This window comes from Phoxinus phoxinus (assembly GCF_949152265.1).
Source record: "Phoxinus phoxinus genome assembly, chromosome: 8".
In the NCBI taxonomy this organism is placed as follows: Eukaryota; Metazoa; Chordata; class Actinopteri; order Cypriniformes; family Leuciscidae; genus Phoxinus; species Phoxinus phoxinus.
Genome location: NC_136883.1, coordinates 17,853,561 through 17,865,278, shown reverse-complemented (window position 1 = coordinate 17,865,278; position 11,718 = coordinate 17,853,561). Strand labels below are relative to the sequence as shown.

General features: G+C 41.1%; 1 protein-coding gene across 1 annotated transcript in view; it reads left to right on the top strand.

The window, feature by feature from the left end:
• The window catches only part of LOC307002810 (uncharacterized protein), a 185,218-nt gene that overhangs the window by 157,910 nt on the left and 15,590 nt on the right, over nucleotides 1-11,718 (top strand). The gene's annotated exons all lie outside the window — the stretch shown is intronic.

Here is an 11,718-nt window from a genome sequence, read left to right as displayed (position 1 = left end):
TATTTATAATAGAGGGGGGATTAGTCATAAGGAAAGTGTTATTATTTCTAGAATGAGGATTGGGCACACGTTTTTGAATAGCACTTTATTTATTTTAGGAAAACATCAGAGTGGCTTGTGTTCATGTTTGGAACATGAGACAGTGGAACGTGTTGATTTCGTGAAGAAAATTATGACCTCCAAAGACAAGACCTAGTCAGAGAATTTCGAGAAATTGGTTTGGAGGAAATATCTCTGAAAACTCTTTTAGAAGTAGGGGTAAGCGAGAGAGGTAAACACTGTCTTTTAAAAAATTTAATAGACACTGGACTGTATAACAGGATATAGTGCAATGGTGTGATAGAGCCATAGATGGCAGTGTGGTGGAAGTTTTATGATATTCATTGATCTTTAGTAAAATATAGATGATTCAAAGAATGTCACATGTGTGTCTCACTTGTAGTGAGAGAAGATGATGTTTATGTACCTGGGAAGGCAGAAGGGAGAGACACTCCAGAAAACAGACGAACAAGGACCTCTGACCTAGATTTCAGAAGGCCATTTGATGCAGTGGGGGCTTAATGACGAATCTAAACTAGTGTTATGGCTTCCTTGTCTATGGAAAACTACTGAATGGAAGACTACTGGGAGGATGGCTCTGGGGTAGAAGACCTTGGGAGAGCTAGGAGATAAAAGCTGGTTCAGTCTGTCTGGGGGTGTGTCACTCTTCTGCACGGCGTAACAACTGTGTATTAGACTGCTCCTATTCTTGCAAGAATAAATACTTCTATTTTATAATTTGACTCTGAGTCTCCCTTACGCAGTGATGTTTGTTTGATGAATTTTTGCCACAACAATTTGGTGTCAGAATAGTGGGATTCCTTGGACGATGCCTCCTGGACCTGAGATCGGACGGTGTTTGGCCACCTGGACTGAGTAAGTTCCAGCTCTACCTCGTAAACTTGAGAGAGAGAGGCCGGCCGATGTCAGAGCCCCAGGGGGATCGGCCACTGGAATCAAAAGAACTCAGGTGGCTCCGAACAACATATCTCTGGGTAAGGTATAATTAAATTAAGTTTAATTGGGGGAAGAGTGAAATTGAACCATATTGGCTGAGAACTGTTTCTGTGGTACGTAATCTGAAATTAATTGAGATCTACATACAGATCAAGATATTTCAAACAGATACAAGGAAAATAATCTGAAATTAATTGAGGTCTGTGACGGGAACAAGATATTTCAAGCAGATAAATAATCTGGAATTAATTGAGAACTGTGACAGACCAAGACATTTCATACAGATAGGTACCTGGAAATTAATTGTTCCACCACGGAGCAAGTTATTTTTGGGTGCTGAGGCTAATTAGGGGGAGCCAAGAAAGTCGTAACAGATTTTTTTTGGTAATCCGTAATTAGGAGGACACTAATAGTGTAACCCGTCCGATTTGGGTTAAAAGAAAGATCGGGGTTGTCGGGGACGCCTGACAAATAAAGAGAACGCGCGTAAAAGAGAAATCCACAGAGAACAGATAAGCGGCCAATATGGGGAGGTCTCAAAAGCAAGCTTGCGAAATTTGGTACACCGGTGTTTTGTCAAATGAAATAAAATTAAGGGCAGAAATGTATGATATTGAGCGCCACAAGATTAAAGATGGTGCGGGAATCAGTTGAACAGGGCAGTGAGAAACAGAAAGGTTGTTGTGTCTGCGTTCAACGTGTGTAAAAGTGTGAAAAGACAATGAGTTGTTGGCTTGAAGCAGATAAAAGAGAACAGAGTCGATGTAGAATGTATTGCCATATAGTAAGATTGAATATAACTGATAAAAGGGTTTTTATTTTTCATCCATTAGATGGATGCATGACATTAGATGTCAGAAGATTTTGTTTGTAACAAAAGTTGAAGTAGCAAGCAGCAATAAGGCTGTCTTTGTGAAGGATTGAGATTTGAGTAATATGATATTTTGGTTTCTGTAAAAACAGTAGAGATAAGTGGGACTGAGACAGTAATGATAATACTTGTTGAATCTGCAGACTAACCATTTTGAGAAGAAAACAACTGTAGAAAATGTATGTTATGAAAATAAAATTTCTGATAAAATGTATGGAACTATTTATGAACGCCTGTTAAGTCAGACTAAGAAATGGTATGAAAAGTGAGGTTCAGATTAAAATTAATAATAAGGTATTGCGTATGATTAACAGGGATTAACATGATATAAAGATAATGAATGTTTCATTAAGCAAAATGGGGAACAATTCTATATTTTAGTGGTAAAATAAAGAGTGAAATTATGTTTATTTTTAGTTTGACAACCATTGTCTTTTGAACCTAAAGACTCCAGCTATGCTGGGAGTACGGCAACAGCGTGTGCTTATTCAGCCCGGCTTCCGGATGTTAAATGTGTATTTGCTATTGTAATCAGTGTTGTTGATGATAATACCGAATTAGAGAGATGTAAAGACATATTTTGGAATTCAATAATGTAAAATGTCGGATATTTTGTTTGATATTAAGTCATTGAGGGAAAAAAGACATTGTCTGTTTTATAAAGGAAATTATGGGTCGGGGATAATTTCCCTGGACAAGTGTTAAAGTTTAAACAGAAACTTGTGAAAACAACTTAGAAACAATTTATGCATTTCCGTGCAGTTTATGAAAATGAATGTTCTGCCAATAATGATGAAGATTATGATTTGGCTAGTGATTGAGTCTGCCACTGGTGGACTGTTAAAAGAATAGAGAGAACAGCTTATCAGCTGTGTTTACATTCCTGATTGGGACACTGCTTCAAGTGTGTGCAGTAAGTTGGAGCTGTTTTGAAAGCTCACAGAGAGATCAAGTGTGCAGTAGGCAAGGGGACAGAGAATGCTTTAATTGTGGTCAGCAGGGTCATTTAGCAGTAACTGTAAATGCCCACTCAGAAAGGTGTAAAAGAAAGTTGATGGAATGTGAAAGTGACGTGTATTAATGTGGGTTTGAAAGTAGAACAGGATTTGAAGACGATATTAAAGTTTTCGTCTGAGAAAGAACTAAGAATGTGAATGCAGTGCTAAGTAGATTGAAAGAAAAAAGAAAGTTGATAGATGGAAGTCGTAAGTAGATTGAAAGAGAAAATAAAGTTGAAAGATTTAAGTCGTAAGGAAATCCTTTTAAAAGGAAAATAACTAAAGTACCAGCAAAATGTAAAATTACAGATAAGAAAAATATTTGTAAAAGTAAAGGTAACTAAAAAGATAATTGTCTTTTAATGAAAAGTTATTGAGAACTAGAATAACTATTTGTATTTAAGATTGTATTTAATTATCCAGAGAGCCATTTATGATTGTTGTAAAAGTCGTCAGGTCGTGCTGTACAGACTTGGTCAATGTCAGTCAAAAAACAACAACATTCTCCTCCTGTTTACAACAATCATAAATGGCTCTCTGGATAATTTGATATTGACTTTGTTGTTGCCGTCAAATCTATAACATCTTCTTTTATTTCAACCCACTCCACAATTCCAATTTATATAAATACCTAAACTTATCCAAAAGTAATTCAAATCCACATCATAAATGAGAAAAGTATTTAAGATTGTCCGCCGATGGTAGTTGTTTTATTTATGAAGAATGTTACAAAATCGTCAGCTGTTAGGGTTGACGAAGGAGGAGGAGGAGGAGGGTTAAGAAGAGAGGAGAAGGTTTTGAAGAGCATGCGAGAGTCAGAAGAATTGTTAATTTTGTTGTGATAGTAAGTAGTTTTAGCAGTAGATATGTTAGCAGAGAAGGAAGAGAGGAGGGATTGATAAAGACCAAGGTCAGTAGGGTCTTTAGATTTGCGCCACTTCCTCTCTGCACCCCTGAGTTTCGAACGATGTTCACGAAGAACATCAGATAACCAGGGGGCAGAGGGAGTGGCGCGGGCTGGCCTGGTGGAGAGAGGGCAGAAGTTGTCCAAGCAGGATGTTAAAGTGGAGAAAAGAGTATCAGTTGCATTGTTAGTATCTAGTGCTGAGAGCTGTTCCGGAGGAGGAAGTGTGGATGAGACCAAAGAGGATAGGCGAGAGGGTGAGAGTGAGCGTAGGTTCCGCCGAAAGGTGACCTGTGGAGGAGTTTGTGTTGTGTTCTGGGGCAGGTTGAGGTTGAGAGTGAGGAGGAAGTGATCTGAGGTGTGGAGTGGAGTGACTAGAGTATGGTCAGTGGAGCAGTAGCGTGTGTAAATAAGGTCCAGTTTGTTACCTGATTTATGAGTAGCCGTAGTAGATACTAGTTTGAGGTCGAATGAGGAAAGCAGAGTGTGGAAATCAGCAGCTTGAGGTTTTTCAAGGTGGATGTTGAAGTCTCCAAGAACTATGAGAGGAGTACCATCCTCGGGGAAGGATGAGAGTAGTACATCGAGCTCTTCTAAGAAACTGCCAAGCTGACCTGGGGGACAATATACAACTACACAATGGATTTTAATAGGACTAGTGATGGTAATAGAATGTGATTCAAATGAGCTGTTACACATAGGTGTTAAATTATTAAATTTCCAATCATTTGAGATGAGCAGACCAGTAATCTGTGATTTTTAACAGTGAAGCAAAACAGAGTGCATGCACGACATGATACGCAGTACTCGTTCCTCTCTCTAGAGAGAACCGAGGTTACGTTAGTAACCGAGTACGTTCTCTTACGAGAGATACTCTCGTACTGCGTAGTAAACTACGCTATGGGGAACTTAATGTAAAACGTTGTGCGTGCTGGGATCCGACACCATAGACCCAAGGCGACCCGCCGGGGTACATACAGTGCATAATCACCCAGAGAACTCACAGGGAATCCTGGAAGAAGAGGGATACAGCCACTATCTTCAGAAAAAAGGCGGCTAGAGCGGCCCTGCTATTTATAATAGCCATATAGAACAAGACTGAATTTCAGTCTATCCCCTTTTGGCCATATTAGACCGATAGTAACCTGGCTTGAAGAGCGGGAACCTCTAGGTTATAAAAACCTTATAAATGTAGATGGCCATACAGATATCTTGCAAGGCAATCCCACTTGACCAGGCCCACGATGAAGCCATGCTTCTCGTGGAGTGCGCTCTGACACCCAAAGGGCATTGCATGCCCATGGTTGTGTAAGCTAGAGCTACAGATGGTACTCAACCAGAATAATACTTTTACCACCGCCGTTCTCGCAGACTTTGAAAAGTGTCAGTTTATTCTCTCTATTGCGTAATCTGCTGCCACGCTGCGGCTCATTGAGAGTGATTGAAATGTGGTAGCCTACTAGCAGATCAATTCAAGTGAAACATGTAGTTAAACGAATTCATATAATCACAAGACTGAAATTAAATGTAATACATTTAATAAACAATGAAAACATTTCAACACAAAACATTGCAATAGAAAAATATTAGGCTACATCAATGAGGCTTTGCAAGAGCATAAGACGTTATCTTATCAGCGGTCCAATGATAGCTCTGTGGACAACGCAACAGCACGAGCTTCACGGAGCTTCAAGCGATGCGAGATCGAATCTCATTAGCTTTGGCTGACAGCGTTAATGTTTTACCATTCTTGATGCTTAGATATGTAACTGTTTATTGAAGTCAAGCGTTTTGTTTAATTATTAATGGCACATTACAACATAAATTTGCTACATTCCAGTAGAGCCGCTGCACAGACGAGAAAACTGATGAAGGAAGATTATCAGCCGATCGCGTCAGAAAATGAAAATGATGAAGCTATCTTTAATCTGCTAAATTATTGTTTTGTGAATCATTCACTAAATTGAGATGACTGACATTGATACCCGCCATAGCAAAGGAAGACATTTTTAAAACCAGATCCTGGACATTTCAAGGTTTAAATAAAGTGTCGGGGGCAGTTTATTTATTTAAAACAGGGTTGCATCGAGTTAGAGTTTATTTTCTAAATAAGAAACAGAATCTTATTCTTGCGACATTTTAAATTTGTATTCCCAAAGAAATTTCAACTAAATAAACAATTAAAACAGTAAGCTAGTCTACAAAACAAAAATAGTGTAAAGCAACATATATTAAGATCATGTGTTTTTCTTTGCTTCTCTCTCGCGCTGGATCTCTTTTATTTTAGTTTATTTAGTCTCCCTGCACTGCGCGCGCCGGGTCTCTCTCGAAATTAAACATTTCAGGGTAAAAACCCATCATACAGCTGATAATACTGTATATGTCGCTGTGTGTCATCCAGACAAATCACGAAAAAAACTGTAACAAATGATTGAGCCTTGCTTCAAAGAAACAGAATGCCTGGTTGAATTCACCGTACAATAAAACGAGGTGGATCGCGAATAAAAGAGATCTGTATCTGCTGCTCACTTGCATTCGTTTAGTTGGCAAGAACGCGTTTTGTCGATAGTTCATGTTTAGATAGTGCCAGATTGTTGACAAACACACTGCTCAAACATGTTAAAATTCTACAAAACCAGTTGAAACAAATGGATTGAACACTTCAACTGAAAGTGTGTGTGAAACCCCTTTAAATACAATACATAAAACTACAATATTTATAATTTAAGGGCCTACATTTGGACACATCGAGAGATTTATCTTTAAAAGTATTTTGCCTTTGCCTGGTCATCAGGCTTACTCTCCATATGAAAGAACATTTAACACCTCTTGAACCCCCAACAGGCTATCCGAGTTTGAGACCGACTTATAACAAAGAGAAGTCGCAATTCACACTTAATTCTAGACATTAGCATTAGGCTAGTAAAGTGTTGATAATGAAATAATTTAATTATTTAGGCTACATGTAGGCTAGTAGGCTAATATTTCTGTCTTAAAAGTTTATTACTAAACATTTAATTATTTCAATAATTGAAGAAATAAAACGCTACCTCGGTTTGGCCAGCTTTTTCCAAGCAAACCTAAATACAAACGCATGTTCATTTGTTGTCATGAATACAATGTTCAACTCAATGTTAAATTCCACAAGGATCTTTGGATCCTTACAACCAGGGTGCGCGATTTGTGAATTATTTTTATTTATTTATATATAAATCTCGAACCACAGTGCTTCGTGCTGCTGCTAAACTAAACAACATAGAATAATTATGAACTTAAATTAAACAATATCGCAACATTTCGACAAATACATTATCTGAACTGTTTTTACTATTTAATTCAGGGCGATTTAGCTTAGACTAGCTACATTTAATTATAGCGAGATTTTCACCCTTGTCCGTTCATCATTGGGAAGCGCTCACATAATAGTTTAAGTAGCCTAGATCCTCTGCACCTCTCGGTTTCAAACGGATTACCTAATCAGATAACATTTATTAAATATTTAGACATTTAAAGGCTTTAGACATAGCCGATTTCTTATCGTGACTGAGCGGAGGCAAGTGGCTTTCGGTTCATTTTTGTGACGCGCAGTTCCCGGAGACAGAGACGATAAACTTTTGTCGTTAGCCTAATATGAATAAAAGTTTACAGTTTTAATAATAATAATAATAATAAGTTTAATTTATATTGCACTTTACACGTGAACAAACATGTCTCAAAGTGCTACAGTTGCACAGGTAAAAACACAGATCATAAAAACAGTAAAAAAACAGCAAGAAACAAAATTATATTAAGAAAATGCAGTAAAAAATAAGTAGGTCTTTAGTTTGTTTTTAAAAACCTCTATAGGCTGTGGCGCCCTCAAATTGTTGGGGAGGGCATTCCACAGTCGAGGCGCAGCCGCCTGGAAGGCCCTATCTCCCATAGTGCAGAGTTTGGACTTGGGGACCTGGAGTTTGTGGTTGTCAGAGGAACGGAGATGTCGGGTTGGGTTGTGTCTATTTATGAGTTCTTTGAGGTACAATGGTGCGCTGCCATAGACACACTGATAGGCCAGGAGACAGATCTTATACTCAATCCTGAACCTAACAGGAAGCCAGTGAAGTTTATGGAGGATGGGTGTGATGTGCTCAGATTTGCGCACCCCCATCAGGACCCTGGCAGCGCAGTTTTGAATACTCTGCAGTCTCTGCAGGCTCCTGCCAGGGATCCCGATGAGGAGTGCATTACAGTAGTCGAGCCTGGAGGAGACAAAGGCATGAACCAGCTTCTCTGCATCAGAAAGAGAGAGGGAGGGGCGGAGTTTGGAGATGTTCCGGAGGTGAAAGAATGCAGTCTTACAGATAAATTGGATGTGGGTGTTAAATGATAGGTGTGGGTCAAATCGAACTCCCAGGTTTGTTATAGAGGATGTGAGAGGAATTTCGTGGCCAGCAAATGAGTAAACGGTCAAGGGGGAGGATCGGAGTTGGTGTGGGGTCCCAATGAGGAGACCTTCAGTTTTGGAGCTGTTTAACTGAAGGAAGTTGTCAGTCATCCATGCCTTTGTCTCCTCCAAGCAGACAGATAAAGTGGAGAGTGATGATGCGGAAGATGTGGGGTCCAACCTGATATAGAGCTGAGTATCATCAGCATAGCAGTGGAAAGCAACTCCATGCCTGCTGATGATGTGGCCCAAGGGGAGCATGTAAATGGAGAATAGAGTGGGGCCAAGGACCGAACCCTGAGGCACTCCACATGTAACTGTGTGGGGCCTCGACCTGGCTCCCCCCAGGGCCACATACTCAACTCTATCAGTCAGGTAGGACCGAAACCATTGTAATGCTGTGTGTGAAATGCCAATAAAGTGTTGCAGACGGTGGAGGAGGATGATGTGGTCAACAGTGTCGAAGGCGGCTGAGAGGTCCAAGAGCAGGAGGAGGGATGGAGAGCCCTGGTCAGCAGCCACAAGCAGATCGTTTGTGACCCTGACCAGGGCTGTCTCTGTGCTATGGGCGGAGCGAAAACCAGACTGGAATTTTTCATAAAGACTGTGTGATTGAAGGTGGTTATGGATTTGGGTGACAATTACTTTTTCAATGACTTTGGAGAGAAATGGGAGGTTAGAAATAGGCCGGTAGTTTGATAAAATATCAGGATCAAGGGAGGGTTTCTTAAGCCGAGGGTTGATGAGTGCAGTTTTCAGAGAGATTGGAAGATGACCAGTTTGCAGGGAAGAGTTTATGATAATAGTGATGAGAGGGCTTAAGAAAGTCGTATTTGATTTTATCAGGGCAGTGGGAAAGGGGTCCGATGAGCACGTTGAGGGTCTCATGCTGTGTATGAGAGTCTCAACCTGTCTGTGTGTGGGGAGAATGAAATGAGAGAATATTGGTGCTGAGGTTGGGGGGATGGATGAAATGGCATTACCGGGTGTTAGGTTAGAGCGGATGGTAATTATTTTTGTGGTGAATGAATCAAGGAATTTATTGCATTGGTCGTCAGTACTGTTATTTTGCCTCGGGGCAGGTGGACTGAGAAGATAATTTATTGTTTTAAAGAGCTGTTTTGAATTTCCCGGATTGTTGTTAATGATGTTGGAATAGTATTGTGACCGTGCCTGACTGAGTGATTTGGAATATGATCTTTGGTGCTCTCTATAAGCAGTTTTATGGACAGTCAGCCCAGAGGCAACGTAGCGCCTCTCAAGGACCCTCCCAGCCGCCTTCTGTCTACGCAGCGCACCATTGTACCACGGAGCAGAGCGTGTAAATGTTACAGTCCGTGTCTTGAGGGGCGCATGGGCATCAAGTATCTCTCGCAGTCCAGTGTTGTAATGGTCTACAAGCGCGTCAGTAGCAGAGTGATGAACGGATGTGGCCAGATTTTCTAGGTCATAAGACAGGTGTTCAGGGTTAATTTCTTTTGTTTTACGAAAGCAGATTTTGTGTTTAGGCTTATTGAGTGAGGTTAAGAATGAAAAGTCTAATGATATGGCATAGTGATCAGATATGCATAAATCATGTACATGAACATTATTAACAGGAAAATTTGTTATAATGAGGTCCAATGTATGCCCTTTTGTATGGGTAGGGACTGTCACGAGTTGTCTGAGATTGAGTGTATCAAGAAGTTGTAGTAGTTCTGTAGTGTATAGACTTGTGGGAGAATTAACATGGACATTAAAGTCTCCAAGAATTTCCACATTGTTTGATGTGGTGCACACTGACAAAAGTAACTCAGTTAATTCAGAAATAAAACATGGGTGTGGTTTAGGTGGTCGGTATATGAGGATGGTTGTAAGTGGGATGGATTTTTCACACGTGAAGGCCAAGCATTCAAATGATGACAGCTTTGGCAAAGTCACATAGGACAGGTGAAACTCAGAACGATGAATAACCGCCAAACCCCCTCCACGTCCATTTCCCCTAGCTTTTTCTAGGTATGTGTAGCCAGGGGGGCACGCTTCATTAAGTGCAGAATATACTTCTGATTTGTGCCAGGTCTCAGTGAGGCACATAAAATCAAGCTTCTGATCTAGTATATAGTTGTGGATAAAGGATGCCTTATTGGTAAGTGATTGACAGTTTAACAGTTCCATTTTAATAATTGAAGATGGTGTCCACTTTACTAGAGAGCGCAGCACAGTAGGATCCACTCCGCGTTTCCCAGGGCGCGCAGTGCGTAGTTCTTCCAGCAGGGGGCCTGTGTGTGGTCGGTTGTAATTTTTTAGACCTGGGCCACGGGTGCTCTGATGACGCATCCGATGATGTCGTTGGTGTGCGCCGGTGCTAGCAGCTGTCCACAGGCTTGGAATTGAGCTCTCAGTCATGCTCTCGGAGTAAACAAGATGCCGCCGTGACCCTCTATGGACGTAGCGGGGTCTGCGAAGAATACCCAGTTGCTTGAGAGCAGAGATGTTTGATGGGGCGAGGCGAGTGTTAAGTTCCAAGAGTTGGTTCGGCAGGTACCGGAGCATGGTGGATGTAGGAGTCGTTGTGATGCTACAGTTAGCAGCTATCCATGGATCCGGCAAACATGGGTGAATGATGACTATATACACCAGGACAAATGCCAGTACCCGTAGTAACCCAGGGGGCAAGTGTGGCATACACTGGAGGTGAGGGGAGCCCATATGGACTGCAAAAGATTTGGTATCAGAAACAGTATCTGGTGGTAGCAGTTGATTAGCCTAGCCACGGACCAGCGCAACTCGACGGGCGAGAAAGCTTCAGCAACACTGCACCGCGACTATCCGAGGGTTCACACCGTCAGTATGTTCGATTCACTGTAACCAGTCCGGCAGGCAAGATCCCCAGCCATATCCCAGGGCGACAAAACAGCTCCAGACCAACTCACCACTCTAGCAGCAAGGGCAGCTCCAGGTAAAAACAAAACAAAGACATCCGAGCCTAGATGTTTTAATATCCAAACAAAGCTGGACAAAGGGCTCAATATCTGTTATCAGTAGAACAGATACAGAATAGCTATAGCAGTTTTAGCAGGCTGAGAAGCGGCGAACACACGACGCCAGCGTCCTCTCAGTCCTCAGCGAAAAGTTATGCTCCTTTGTTTGGAGTTTGCCCTAGCAACCATCCACATCCACATGACATACAAGTTTCAATAGAAATGACATGAAAAAGTTTTGAACGATGTAGGCTACTCTACTCTGATCTGTATGACTAAAAAACTACGGAGTAGCCTAAAGGGCCTAAGTTATTTTAGCTGTCTGTTATGAGAAAAATAAATCCAAATGAACGTGCCGCCGCGTCTGCCGAACACCAATTCAACATGCCGGAATAAAACCCGACTTTAGAACAATGGATAGCGCCACTCGGCGTGGTGTGCCAAAATACTTAATTATAAACTTCAATATTTTATTCAAAATAATCTCAAAACGCTTTGTGACATTTTGAAAGCCGTGCTTGCATTAAGGCCACTGGAACCATGAACGTAACTGAAACTGGTTCTGA